This window comes from Artibeus jamaicensis, unplaced genomic scaffold, assembly GCF_021234435.1.
Source record: "Artibeus jamaicensis isolate MK-2021 breed Jamaican fruit bat unplaced genomic scaffold, CSHL_Jam_final contig_519, whole genome shotgun sequence".
Taxonomy (NCBI): Eukaryota; Metazoa; Chordata; class Mammalia; order Chiroptera; family Phyllostomidae; genus Artibeus; species Artibeus jamaicensis.
The window spans coordinates 27,291,297-27,304,659 of NW_026521871.1; the positions used below are offsets into that span (position 1 = coordinate 27,291,297).

At 41.4% G+C, this 13,363-nt stretch overlaps 1 long non-coding RNA gene across 2 annotated transcripts in view; it reads left to right on the forward strand.

Annotated features, from left to right (window-relative positions):
- Nucleotides 1-13,363, forward strand: part of LOC119048267 (uncharacterized) — a 140,913-nt gene that overhangs the window by 66,143 nt on the left and 61,407 nt on the right. For both annotated transcript variants that reach the window (XR_008392360.1, XR_008392361.1), the window contains exons 2-4: nucleotides 4,206-4,305; nucleotides 8,660-8,712; nucleotides 10,291-10,361. This is a non-coding gene — a long non-coding RNA (uncharacterized LOC119048267). The remainder of the gene's footprint in view (nucleotides 1-4,205; nucleotides 4,306-8,659; nucleotides 8,713-10,290; nucleotides 10,362-13,363) is intronic.

The following is a 13,363-nucleotide window of genomic DNA, read 5'->3' on the forward strand; positions in this document are numbered from 1 at the left end:
GTTATGCAGGATGGCTTTTTGTTGATCTTCTTTGGACTTCCAAATACTTCCCCTTGGCATGGTCCCATCCCTCCTACTTTTACTGTCTGGCCAGGTGGGGTGACATTGGAGGCCGGGCCCACAGTCAGGGCCATTTGGTGATGATGAGGTTGCAGCTCTGGCCACAAACACTAGAAAAGTGAGTCACTTTGTGGTGATGACCTTGAAGGGAGAGACTATCCAAGGTTGCTTCTCAGCAGCAACTCTAAAGGCCCAAGATGCACATCAATCCCCTTGTCATACCACCTTGCCACAGGCAATGAACATTTATACCTATTAATTACTTCATTTGGTTATTACAAGAGCTGTAAAGAGAAGAGAGTTCAAATATTCTTGTTGCACTTTTTGATAAAAGGTTAAGTGGCTTGCCTATGGTCACAGCTAATGAGGCGCAGGAGTAAGGCCAACACAGGGATTTTCTTCTGATTGACAGACCCAGGCCTTTCCTGGAGTTTTTATTTCTTAAAAATACAGATGTTTGCAGCTCACCCTAATGGTGAGGGGGATCAGGGCCTCAAGGATGGGAGATGAGAATCTAGTTCGTTAGCTGGATCCCCAGGGCATTCTGACACCACAGGTTTGGGCATCGCAGATGTAAGTTATCCAGAGGAGGAGACTAGCTTGCTATGGTAAGGAATCTGTGAGGTACGGAAAGGACATTGGGATCTTAACACCAAGGGCTAGCTTGAAATTCTGTGTGACATTAGCCTTGCTCTCTAATCACTCTTAGTCTCTTCACCTATCATGAGGCAAATGAAGCCTGGGAAAACCCCTCCCTCTATACACACATGTTCCTGAGCATTAGCTCAGGGAGGCAATGTTTAGGAAAGCCCTCATTATGCATGTGAAGGGTTGTAATAGTTAGCTTTTGTTGTATAACAAACAGTCCCAATTTTTCACACACTCAATTCTTGCTGACTTTTTATGAGGACTGCAGGGATAGTTTTGGGGATAGCTATTGGGATAGTTTTGCTGGGCTCCCCATGAAAACTGAAGGGGATACACTCTCTGGGGCAGGTGGAAAGTAGAAACAAAAAGGACAGAGCCCAATCCTCCATGTGTATTGAAAACTTGTGTTCAGATATGACCTACATCACATCTACCCCTCATCATTAGCCAAAGCAGGTCTCCTGGCTGAACCTTGGGGAATTACATAACTGCCTACAGGGAACAGTGCCCTGGGTGGAGAGGCAGTAAACAGTTGTCAACACATAGTACAGTTTTTTAGAAGAGTTATATTGTCCACAGTTACAGAACTCATGAGCTTTAACTCCAGTCATTCAATCAAGTTTTCCCTTGTCTGATTGAGTGATTATCTTCCAGTCTATGTGGCTCAATTCCATCTTGGCCTTTTTGAGGCTGTATCTGTCTCCATGTCTCTTGTGGACTCTTTCTCTCCTCCATCTTCTTCTCCAGAAGTGTTCACATCTCAAAGGAAAAGCTCTCAGGTACCATGCAATATAAATGCAAACAAAGAGAGGCAGCCATAAATCTCAGGGGCCTTCTTAAGTACTTTGGCATGCCTATCACTCAGCTTGGCATGGGCAAATGCACTTCTGCTTCTCTTCTTCAAGAAGGATATCTGCAAGGTGAGAGATCAGACAGAAAGGGAACTAGAATGTGGGGCCCCATGGGAGGAACTAAGTATAATTAAAGGAGGCCAGAGGCTTGCAAAGATTTCAGTGAGAGTAAGAAAAACATTGTCAGCATGAGTTCTCCCGCCCACTGTTTCAGGGACACAGGATGAGGAGGAGGTCCTGTGCCTGGGATTCATAACACATGTGGTTACTGAAGGAGGCCTGAGCTGGCCCAATTCAGAGCACAGTGAAGGATCACATGTAAGAGGGCTCAGTATTCTACAACCAGCCTCACCCCTGTGTGGCAGTATTTCTTCATCGGATTCCATAATTATTGAGTGTGTTGTCACTGAACAAACTTTTATCTCATACCTTATATCACCAAGACCCCATAACCAGTGCTTCCTGTAGGTTGGGCCCATCTCTGAGAACATGGAGATGAATAAGCCTCAGGCTCTGACATGCGGGGCTCAAGTCTATAGCACAAACTGAACCCTGTATCCCAGCAGAGGCCGTAAGAGATGCATGAGGATTGTCTAGGGTGGTGCAAACAAGTTCACTGCTCCAGCTGCCTTGTCTCTTTCTCCATAATGAAAATAACAACTATCATATCTGCAGCACTTCAGTCTCTTTATTTCATTTTCTCCCTTATGCTAACATACTGGTAAACAGTCCTAGAATTCTAACCCTGATTCTGACCCTTACTAGCTATTGACCCTATGTGAAGCTCAATAAATCATGTTTGATTTATCAAACATTTCATCAATGATTGAAGAGGGACAATAATACCTTCTTTTCCTCACAAGGTGTCTTGTGAGGATAAGAGCCAAAATGTTTATGTGGCCTAGAACAGTCTCTGGATGCACCCACTTTCAAAATGTTTTTAGGGGGATCAGGACTGGGATATTATGGAATGAATGTTTGTATCTTCCTCAAATTCACATGTTGAAACCACCCCCCCGCAATGTGATAATATTAGGAAATGAGGGCTCTGGTGGACAATTACACTTAGATAAGGCCATGGAGATTGGGTGCTAATGATGATTAGGGCTCTTATAAGAGACCAGAGAATTAGCTCTCTGTTTCTTTATCACCTGAGGACACAGTAAGAAGAAGGCCAGGAGGAGGGACTCCATCAGGAACTGAATCGGCCAGCACCAAGATGGTGGAAATTTTCATCTTCCATAACTGTTGTCCAAGCTACCCCATCTATGGTGTTTTGTTATAGCAGCCTGAACAAACTAAGGCATGACCCAAGGGCCAGATGAGGAAACCCATGTTAGTTATAGATTTTCCATAAATTCACTTTATAATATTGAAGAAGTTCCCTTTGCTTTTGAGTTTTGCCAAGTGTCTTTATCATGAACAGGAAAATGAATTTAAAAATTGGTATATTCACACAATAGAATATTGTCAACAATTTAAAAAAGCTACTTTTTTCATTGGCCAAAAAGTTAGTTTAGTTTTTTCCATATGATGGGTCTAGTAGTGCTTAGTTGTTTTGATTTCATTTGAAACAATTTTGTTAGATTGTATTGTGACAGGTGCCATATTAGCATGCATTTTAAAAAATTCATCAAAATTTGTAAATTTTTGTGTAGCCATTTTAACATTGAAGGTGGAAGAAAATATACATGTTCAGTGTATTGTGCTTTATTATTTCAAGAAAGGTAAAAACACAGCTGAAACACAAAAAGATTTGTGCAGTGTATGGAGAAGGTGCTGTGACTGATCAAAAATGTTAAAAGTGGTTTGTAAACTTTCCTGGTACTATGACATTTTGGCCAAATAATTGTTTGCTGTGGGACTGTCTTATGCATTGGAAGATGTTTAGCAGCACCCTTGGCCTCTACCCACTAGAAGTCAATAGGAGGAGATACCTGACATACTCAAAATATCCAAATCAATAAAGTTATTGATGAAAATAAAAATATGTCTTTTATTTTACAGAAAAATACTAAATGTACTTTTTGGCCAACCCAATAGCATATATAAGAACATGGATAAATCTCAAAAACATATTGAGTTAAAAAAGATTATAGAGTATCTACTGTATGATCTAATTTTATTTTTTTTAAATAGAAGTGCCAATTGGACACACTTTATTCTGCTTTTGTAGAATAAGGTTTGCAAGTACACAGTCAAATGCATGTACATGGAACTTTCAGAAAAGCAATATAGAAGTGGGGAAATTCATCCTTGTGAGCTCTCACAGCTACCTATCTATCTGCCAGAGGTGTCAAGTAAAATTCAGCGTATTTATTAAGTAGATAGGCACATCTCAGGCTTAGTTCTACTTGCCTGTTACTTTGTGCCTGTACACTTTTTTTGTTGTTTATTCTGTAATAAATTTGGGATGTCCCAAATTTTTCCCCTTTGCCCTGCTCTACTCAGCCTACCCCTCACTCCCTCAGTCAATCCCCACTTTGTTGTCCATGTCCATGGGTCATTCATACATGTTCTTTGACTAATCCCCCCTCCTTCCTCCCACCATTTCCCTCTCCCTTTTCCCCTCCTAAAGCTGTTAGTCTGTTCCATGTTTCCATGTCTCTGGTTCTATTTTGTTCATTAATTTATTTTGTTCCTTAGATCCCAGTTACAAGTGAGATCATATGGTGTTTGTCTTTCACCAACTGGCTCATTTCACTTAGCATAATGATCTCCAGTTGCATTCATGCTGTTGCAAAAGGTAGGAGTTCCTTTTTTTCTGCTGAGTAGTATTCCACTGTGTAAATGTACCACAGTTTTTTAATTCACTCATCTACTGATGGGCACTTAGGCTGTTTCTAACACTTGGTTATTTTAAATTGCACTGCTGTGAGAATAGGGGTGTATAAGTTCTTCTGAATTGGTGTTTTAGTATTCTTAGGGTATATTCCCAACAGTGGAATTGCTGGGTCATAAGGCAGTTCCATTTTCAATTTTCTGAGGAAATTCCATACTGTTTTCTACAGTAGCTGCACCAGTCTGCATTCCTACCAACAGTGCACTAGGGTTCCAAACTCTTTTTATGAGGCCAGTATTATACTAATTCTAAAATCAGATAAAGACACAACAAAGAAAGAAAATTATAGGCCAATATCTCTGATGAACATAGATGCTAAAACCCTTAACAAAATATTGGCAATCCAGATCCAGCAATACATTAAAAAGATTATATACCACAATCAAGTGGAATTTACCCCAGGAGTGCAAGGGTGATACAATATTCACAAATCAATAAACATAATATGTCATATAAACAAAATGATGGACAAAACCACATGATCATACCAATAGATACTGAAAAAGCATTTGATAAAATGAAGCACCCATTTATGATAAAAACACTCACCAAAGTGGGAATAGAGGGAAGCATAATTTAACATAATAAAGGTCATATATGAGAAACCTACTGCCAATATCATCCTCAATGGGCAAAAATTAAAAGTATTCCCCTTAAGATTAGACACAAGACAAGTGAGTCTGCTTTCACCACTCTTATTCAACATCATACTGTATGATTTCATTTTAAGGTAGTTTAAGAAGAGGGAATACCTACCTATAGTAATAGAAATTACATAGTGTTTGCCTCTGGGTAGGGGGATTGACTAGAAGGGGGCATGAAGTAACTTTCAGAAGGAATAGAAATGTTTTGTATTTTGTTCTGGGTCTTGGCCACACAGATGTATATGTATCAAATTTTATTGATAAACACTAATTTGTATGAATGTTTGTAATTTTATTATGATGTGCCCAGGTTTGGTTTCTTTTGTGGTTAATCACACTTTTGATTCATAGCGCTTCTTGCATCTGAAGCTTGATGTTTATTGCCACACTTGAAAACTCTCAGTCACTATGCCCTCAAATACTTTTTTTTGGTCCAATTTTCCTTCTCTTCTCTCTCTGAAAACACAATTACACACATGTTAAGGTAGAAGAGGCCAAAGGGAGCCCCCTCAGGCTAAATGACCTTTGTGCCTTTTCACCCAATTCCTTCTGTGCCTTTGGAGAGCCCACATACCTTCAGGTCTCTATCTAAGGGCTGAAGAGTCTTATTTCCAGGTCAAAAAGCTACCTTTCAAAATTTGTTTTAGGGGTAAAGATTCAAAATATAACTATCCATTCTCCTCCCTGTTCCACAAAAAAACTGCTTTTTAATAATTAGTTCTTATGCCTCGAAGGCGTCATGACCTCATGAGATGCAGATACACTGGCAGACTTTCAGACACCTCTGGCCCATGAAAGGGAGCCATGGGCAGGGGAGGTGACATCTCCTGTCCCCTTGGGTAGTCACCTTGCCTTCCTCATTTGAAATCTAGTCTCATTTAGGTTAAAAAAAAAAGACAGCATTGGCAGTTGCCCTGGCTGGTTGGCCCAGTGGATTGAGTGGCAGCCTGGGAACCAAAGGGTCACCGGTTTGATTCCCAGACAGGGTACATGCCTGGGTTGTAGGCCAGGTCCCCAGTAGAGGCTGTTCACGAGGCAAGAACACATTGATGTTTCTCTTCTTCTCTTTCTCCCTCCCTGCCCCTCTCTCTAAAAATAAATAAATGAATAATTTAAAAAACCGCATTGGTACATAATTTTATGGTTTGAAAAGCAGCTTCCCATATGCTTTAAATAAGCTAATGCTTAGCATAAATATATTCCTATTTTACAAACGTGAAATGCAGAGCTCAGAGTAGCTCTCGTGTGCTGGGTGCCTTAGAGACATTATCTTATCTAATTATCACAAAACCTGTGGGATGTGAAGCTTCCCCAGCCTGCTCACTTGGCGAAGGCCTGGGTTCCCTCTTGGATCTAACACAGAATCCATGATTTCCCATCACACTGTAGTAGACCACTCTGCCTAGTTTTAGGAATTGTATCTCTACTCCTTGTGGCTAAGGGTGAGAGAACGACCTTTGGAATGCCAACTGCAGGAGACAAAGCCTGTCTCTGGTAGCAAATGCTGCCTCAGTTCCTCTCCCTGCCCCCAGAGCTTGGTCGGAAGTCAATGACAGGTAAGACCCCTCGGAGCGGGGGGCAACCTAAGCCAGACTTGATCACTTGAGAGGCCTTCATGAAAGGACACGGGGGCGCTGCAACAAGGAGCAATGGACTCTTGCCCCCCAGCTTTGTCAAAGCCCGAGTCCCCATGTTCTCAGGGAGAAGTACTTCCTGGCTCTAATCCTCTTAAGCCTGAATACCTGATGGGGAAGGGTGCAGCTCCTTGCCTTGCTAAAGGGTGTCCTGGGGGAAAATCTGGCATTACAAAGATTTGCTGATAAACCTGTGAAATCTGCTCTGCTAAGAGTGCTTTCATTCATATGATAAGGGTCCGAGAGGAAATGAGTATGTCTCCCCAAGTTTCTGCGACTCTCTTCCTGACAGACACTGACTCAGACTCTGAAGCCCTCAGATCTCTTTGTAATGTTATCTACTGTTTGATCCTTGTCGCCCTGTATTCCTGTGTATTACAACCCAATAAAAGGCTATGGAAGAGGGAGCTCGGGGCCTTTTTCTCTTCGGAGAATCTGGTGGCTGCTGGCCTTTGTCTTCCCAGAAAAACTGGCCACAGCCCACTCCTCCTCTTCCCCAAACAGATCTCATCTTGTCTCGGCCATATTTATTCATTCACGTGTGTCTGTGGCACCAGGGGGACCTGCGAGAGTAGTCGCACACACTATAGCTCCTTAGAGTCAGAGAGTTCATAAATGATTCTAACCAAGGCTAAGAGTAAGGTTTTTCTAACTCAAATACTCCTTTTTTCCTCCCTACTTTCCCCAGTTTTTACTTATTAAGAAAATAACAATAAGAATAAAGAAAAGTACAATAAATTTATGTGTAACTCGGTCACTCTAACTTAACTATTTTAATATTCCTAAGTCTCCTTTGAGTCTTTATCCACAAGCTTACATATTTTATGTTGCTTTCATCACACTTCACCCCCAACCTTAAACCCCACCCTCACCCTTGCCCCAGCCCAGATATCACCCTGGATTCTGCATTCCTCTCCTGATGTCACATCATGGGTGTTTCCCCATGTCATTGTCCTCAATGTAACCATGCTCGGTGGCTGTAGATTGTTATGGTAGGAACCCCATGCTTTTTCTGCTCCATGCCTCTCACTCCAGGCTCCCCGCAGCTGAACATCAAACTTCAAGATGAGGGCTCCATGTCCATATGTGTGTTTAGAAGGGAATGTGATGCTGAGAAGTCTCTTTTTAAAGGCTGAAAGTTTAGCATCAAATAAGAATCAACATGCCTGCCATTAAGACAACAATTTTTTATCCAGATTTAACCAGCTTTTTTATTTAGTTATTTTTCGAGTCCAGTTTTCTATTTCTTCCATTCCAGCCCACCCCTCCCCCCTGCACGCCACCTCCCTCCCATTTTCATCCCCCCCTAGTTATTGTCCCTGTGTCCTTTATACTTGTTCCTCTAAATTCCTCCCATTTTTTCCCCTTAAATTCCCTCCCCTCTTCCCTCTGGTCGCTGTCCCCCTGTTCTCTATTTCAGTGTATTTGTTTTTATTTTGCTTGCTTGTCTGTTTTGTTGTTTAGCTTCCTGTTAAAGGTGAGATCATATGGTATTTGTCTTTCAACCCCTGGCTTATTTCACTCAGCATACAATTTTTAAAGGCTAATCACCAACAGGTGAATTTATGTAAATCCTTGCTTAAAACCACTATATTGAAGTCCAGGAGGAAATGTACAGTAACTACCCCCTAATGCCTTTCTTTGCCTGGACATTCAGCAGGAATGGCAATTTCATTTAAGGGAAAATTTCAGCAGAAATAAATTTTTCTAAATCAAATTCAAGGGTCACTGATTATTGAGGCAACCATGGGTGTGTGGATGCTACTATTTATAGTTTGGTTAATACCTATACATAGTAAAAAAATATTTATGGAGATGATGAATTTAATAATGGGAGTGAAGCAGATTTACAGTCTGAAAAATATAATTGCTTCTTGATATCAATTAAAGGACTGTTTCCAAAATCAATGAGAATTTTAAAGAATAATGTGAGCCTGAGTGAATGATAACTAACTTGGAAGCAATTTTAAAATCTTGCAGTGAACAAGTCTCTTGAGTCCCATGAAGGGTTTTATGGGCCTTTGAGGAATAAGGTAAGATTCTTTAAAACTTCCATTGATTCGAAATGAAAGTGAAGCTTGCACACACCACTGAACTGCCACTTGTGTCGCTACATAAAGCTATGTTGGACATGGAGCTCCGGGAGTGATGAATCAAAGGGAGTGAGAGAGCTTGGAGCTGGTGCCTTATAGGCTAGAGCCAGACAAGAAAACACTGCCAAGCCTGTGGAGGGGGATGAGCCTTGCCCTTCATATGGGGTGGGCAGCCCCTCAGCTGCAGAGCTGAGCAGTGGAAGAAGGAAAGTCCAAGAGAGATCAAAGGATGAAAGTCATACAATTTCACTACTCTGCAGACATCTGTCTGGTTTCTATTGGGTGGTGGAATCATGATAGGCTCTGAGGAGACAGAGATGAGTAAGAAAGGATCTTGTTCTTGAGGGGTTTGTGGACCAGAAGAAAAGCCAGCTGTACAAAGACCAAAAGGGCAATATAACCTTTGTCCGCAATTATGGAGAACTCATTAGGCAATGGGCAGTGCAACAAGCATTTGTCATGCACTATATTATTAAAGTTCTCACATGGAAATTCCATTTTACAGATTTTAAAACTGAGGCAAATAGAGGTTATATAACTTGCCAAGGTAATTTATTTTGCAAGTGCAAGAGCTGGAAATCAAACCAAAACATCCTGCATTTGTTAAAGTTGCTAATACTATTTGTAGTGGGATTTGGATCATGGACCTTTGCTGTGTGTTACCAAAATGATGGCCACAACACAGAGGAGAACACCATAAAGGTGAATGTCCAGTGCTGTGGGGCTGCTCAGGAGAAAGGCAAACTCACTTTGCCTGAGGGAAATGGGGAACTCAGCCAGATGGATTTCTCCAAAGCAATGACGTTTAACCAACTATTCAAAATAAATGGGCATGGACTTGACAAGATATATCAAGAAGGATATTTTACAAAGACAGAATGGTAGCATATGCCAGGAGGCAAACAAGGGCCATGAGATGGTCCTGTTAGTTGTAAAAAACACTTCTTCAGAGCATTTCAAACAATGGCTGCCATGTTTTTAATGATTTCCCATGGCATTTGCCTGTGACAAAGTCCACTGCACTGACTATGCATCTGAAGCATGCCTGATTTTTAGCTGAGCTTCAGCTCAGGAATCTGAAGGCTAGGGGAAGAATTCCTCCACTGCCTCACTGTGTAACAATGGTCAAGTTACTCAATGATGCTGAATCTCTGTTTTCCTATTTGTAAAATGAGGATGTAATATCTACTTCTAATGTTTGCTGTGAGGTAAGACTAAATCCAAAATATCTGGTATGGGGTCTGGCGCACTGTAAGAAGAAATAATTCTGAGTGTCTATTAATATCTGTGTCCATATGTATACATATACATATCTTTTAAAACCTGTTCTTATTGTTTAAAACCTGTGCTCAAAGAACATCACGAATCATAGTTGCCATGATAAAATGAAGCAACATATTATCAACTAAAGTAGAGAATCATAGGATGATACAGACTCAAAATGGGGAGGACCCCTAAGATATTATGTGGTGCAGGCTTCTGGGTGGTCTCTGATTCTCTGTTGAACTTGGTTTCCAGCACACCAGATCCCACCCAGCTTCAAGAAAATGTTTGAAATAACAAATAGAGGAGAAACATGTTCTGCTGAGGTAGGTACTTGGGCATGGAATAAATATGCCATGTCTTGAATCTTGGTCCCATTACCAACTATCCATGAAAGCTCATACATTTTAGTAAACTTGGCTGCACCTTAATTTCTTCAACTTTAAAATGGAATTATAATAACACTTACTGCATCACATTCTTGGGAGGATTAAAAGAGAAAACGTACATCCATCTCCTAGAGCAATGCTTGATCCATAGTAAGTGTCCAAAAAAGCAAAGTCAGAGATGCTTGGCCTATGTGATAATTTGGCGTGGTGGTGGTGAGGAGACCAATGTGGCTGCAAACAGAGGGTTCAGCCTAACAGGCTGCTGTAGCTAACATTGTCAGCTGGCCAGAGATTCATCTGGTGCCCCTGGCAGGACCATACACCATACTTTTGTTGTTAAAGTACTGAAATCTGCCCACATACTGTTATTGACCTGAGATAACTTCCTTGACCCCTGCCCCTGCACCACACACAGAAGTCCCCTGAACCCAGAACTAAAGATTAGTCAGTGCCCAGAACTACAGGTGACCTCCAGGCCAGCCTGCTGTAGCACTATGACCAGTGACCAATTTTGATTATCAGTGCACAGAGGACTCCAGAGCCAGGCTGGGGAGATGGTGTGCTTTATTCTGGAGACCACAGAAATCCACTGGCAGTCTATTGTCCTTAAAAATTCTCTTTGCCATGGAAAGGTACAGTGGTACAGTGGGGCTCACCACCTGTTACAAGCAGGAATATTTGCCCCACCCAGACTTAACTACAGGCATTTTCTCTTTTCCTTGTATTTTCCTGTGGACTCTTTGGGCCTGATCAGCCATGTCACTGATGCTCATATTGAGGTCCTCACACCAATACAAGACAACAGGGCTGCTCAGTGGTCTTTTCTTGATTCCAATTTCACCACTGTGATAGTTACGTAGTCACTTCTCCCATCTAGGAAGAATGTGGATGGTCACTTTGGATCTACCTCTGCCTTTTGCTTTTTCTGTACAATAAGTCAATTTGCCCTGTGAATTTTTCTCAATGATTTCTCTCACTGTTTTGTCTCCCCAACTCATTCCCCAGACTGGTCCCCTACAAATCTCTCCATCAGTTAGCACATCCTCTCAGCATCTGCCATTTTGACCTTATCTTCTTGCCTCCCTTTGGAGACAGAGGGAGTGTGGGGAGCTCCTAAGGAGGGAGTGCAGGTGCTGGTTAGTTCTAAGCTGACACATCTGATGATGAGGAGGATGCTCTAAAGCAGTGTCAGTGCATTAGGGAGCTGTTTGAGCCAACTGGGAAAGCTTCCTTGAGGAAAAATTGGAAATCGATCTCTGATGGTTTTTAAATGAAAGAGGGAAGTGTTCCTTGTTATCTTTAAATAAGGCTGGGTAATTTTATCAAGGAGGCTGATTATATTGGAATTTTTGATTGATTCAGAAACGTAATTATTTCAATTCAAAAAAATACAGAATTACATTGGTTAAAACATTCATTTTCCTGTCTCACATTTAAACAGATTACAGGATGCTTTGTTCTCTTCTCTGTAGATGGTTATTGAGCAAAATCTGGACCTTCCAGATGCTTGACCTGCTTCTTTTTCAGACTCAAGGCACACAAACAGTGCTATTTCTTTTCTGTCCAGCATGTCAGGGCAAAGGAGTTTAAAGAACTCTGAGGTAAGCCTTCTGGCAAATCCTTTGAAGAACCACCAAAAGAATGATCAGAAACCATCTGCCAGATAAACAGGGGACCCAGGAATAAGATGAGGATGGGTCACCAGTTTGTCTTTTCATTATCAAGGCAGAAGTTTTCTAACTCTTTCATTTTTCCTCATGGCCTCAGTTACCTTCCCCACCCAGTCCCCATCACCTGAATTCTGTTTGAATGTGTATAAGCATTTTCAGCTACCCAAATTGGTTCTCATTTTTCCCCTATATGTTAATCATGTTACCTCAATTCATTTATAAACTCTTTGAGGTCTTAACAGCTCTCTCACACCAAGATGCCAAAAGAAGTGGTTCACAGTCTCTTGATGATAGTTTATTCATTAACATTTACTATGATGGGAAATGATCCCTGTTGAAGGGAACTCAATCCAAGGATATTGGTTTTATATTTTAACCACTGTGGCCAATGAACAAGATGACGGGTTTGTTGCAACTTGTTGTTATCTTTGTATAAATGAATGAATGGGGGTTTGCCTCTACACATCACCTTGGAAAGCTAGTATTGGTAATCTGGGCAGGTTCCAAGGAGACATTAGTGGGTGCTGCGGGAAACAGCCTGCGGGAAGACAGATTAAAGGAGGCAGGGTGGCTTCTTAGTTAAGCACTAAAGCCCTGAGGTCAACCTGCCTGCATTTGAATCCTGATTCTGTTATTGATTTTCTGAATGAAATTGGACAAAGTTTTTAGGTGTTCTTTTCCTTTGTAGTAAGCAAACAAAAAATGGTGCTGGGGATAGAGAACGTTAAGAATAGAAATTATTGCTGAAACTTCCCGTTGCAAAAGGTAACTCGGACCTAATTTGCTAGTATCTAGATACTGGGTTTCCTGTTATTCTTGTGATATCACTCAGATCTCTATTTTAAAAACCTCACAAAGGTCCGTTTCAATGTGTTTGTATCTTGGGGATGACCACACACATGATCTTTAGCAGAGGCCTCTTGTGAAAGGTGTGCTGATGCAGGAAAGGGGGTATAGACTAGGACCTGGGTGGCAGACCTGCCTCTGGAGCCCTGGGTGCCCTTTCACACAGCTGCAGCTAACTCAGATACAGTTGCCTTCACTTGTTAAACTATCAAAACAACAAATTTGCATCACCCCAGTGCCCTGGCTGGTGTGGTTCAGTTGTTTGAAGCGTCATTCTGTAGACTGAAAGGTTACGGGTTTGAAAGGTCAGGATACATGCTTGGATTGCTAGTTTGGGATGCATGCAAGAGGCAGTCAAACAATGTTTCTTTCTCTCTGTCTCTTTTTTTCTGTTCCTCTAAGCATATCCTCAGGTGAGGTTTA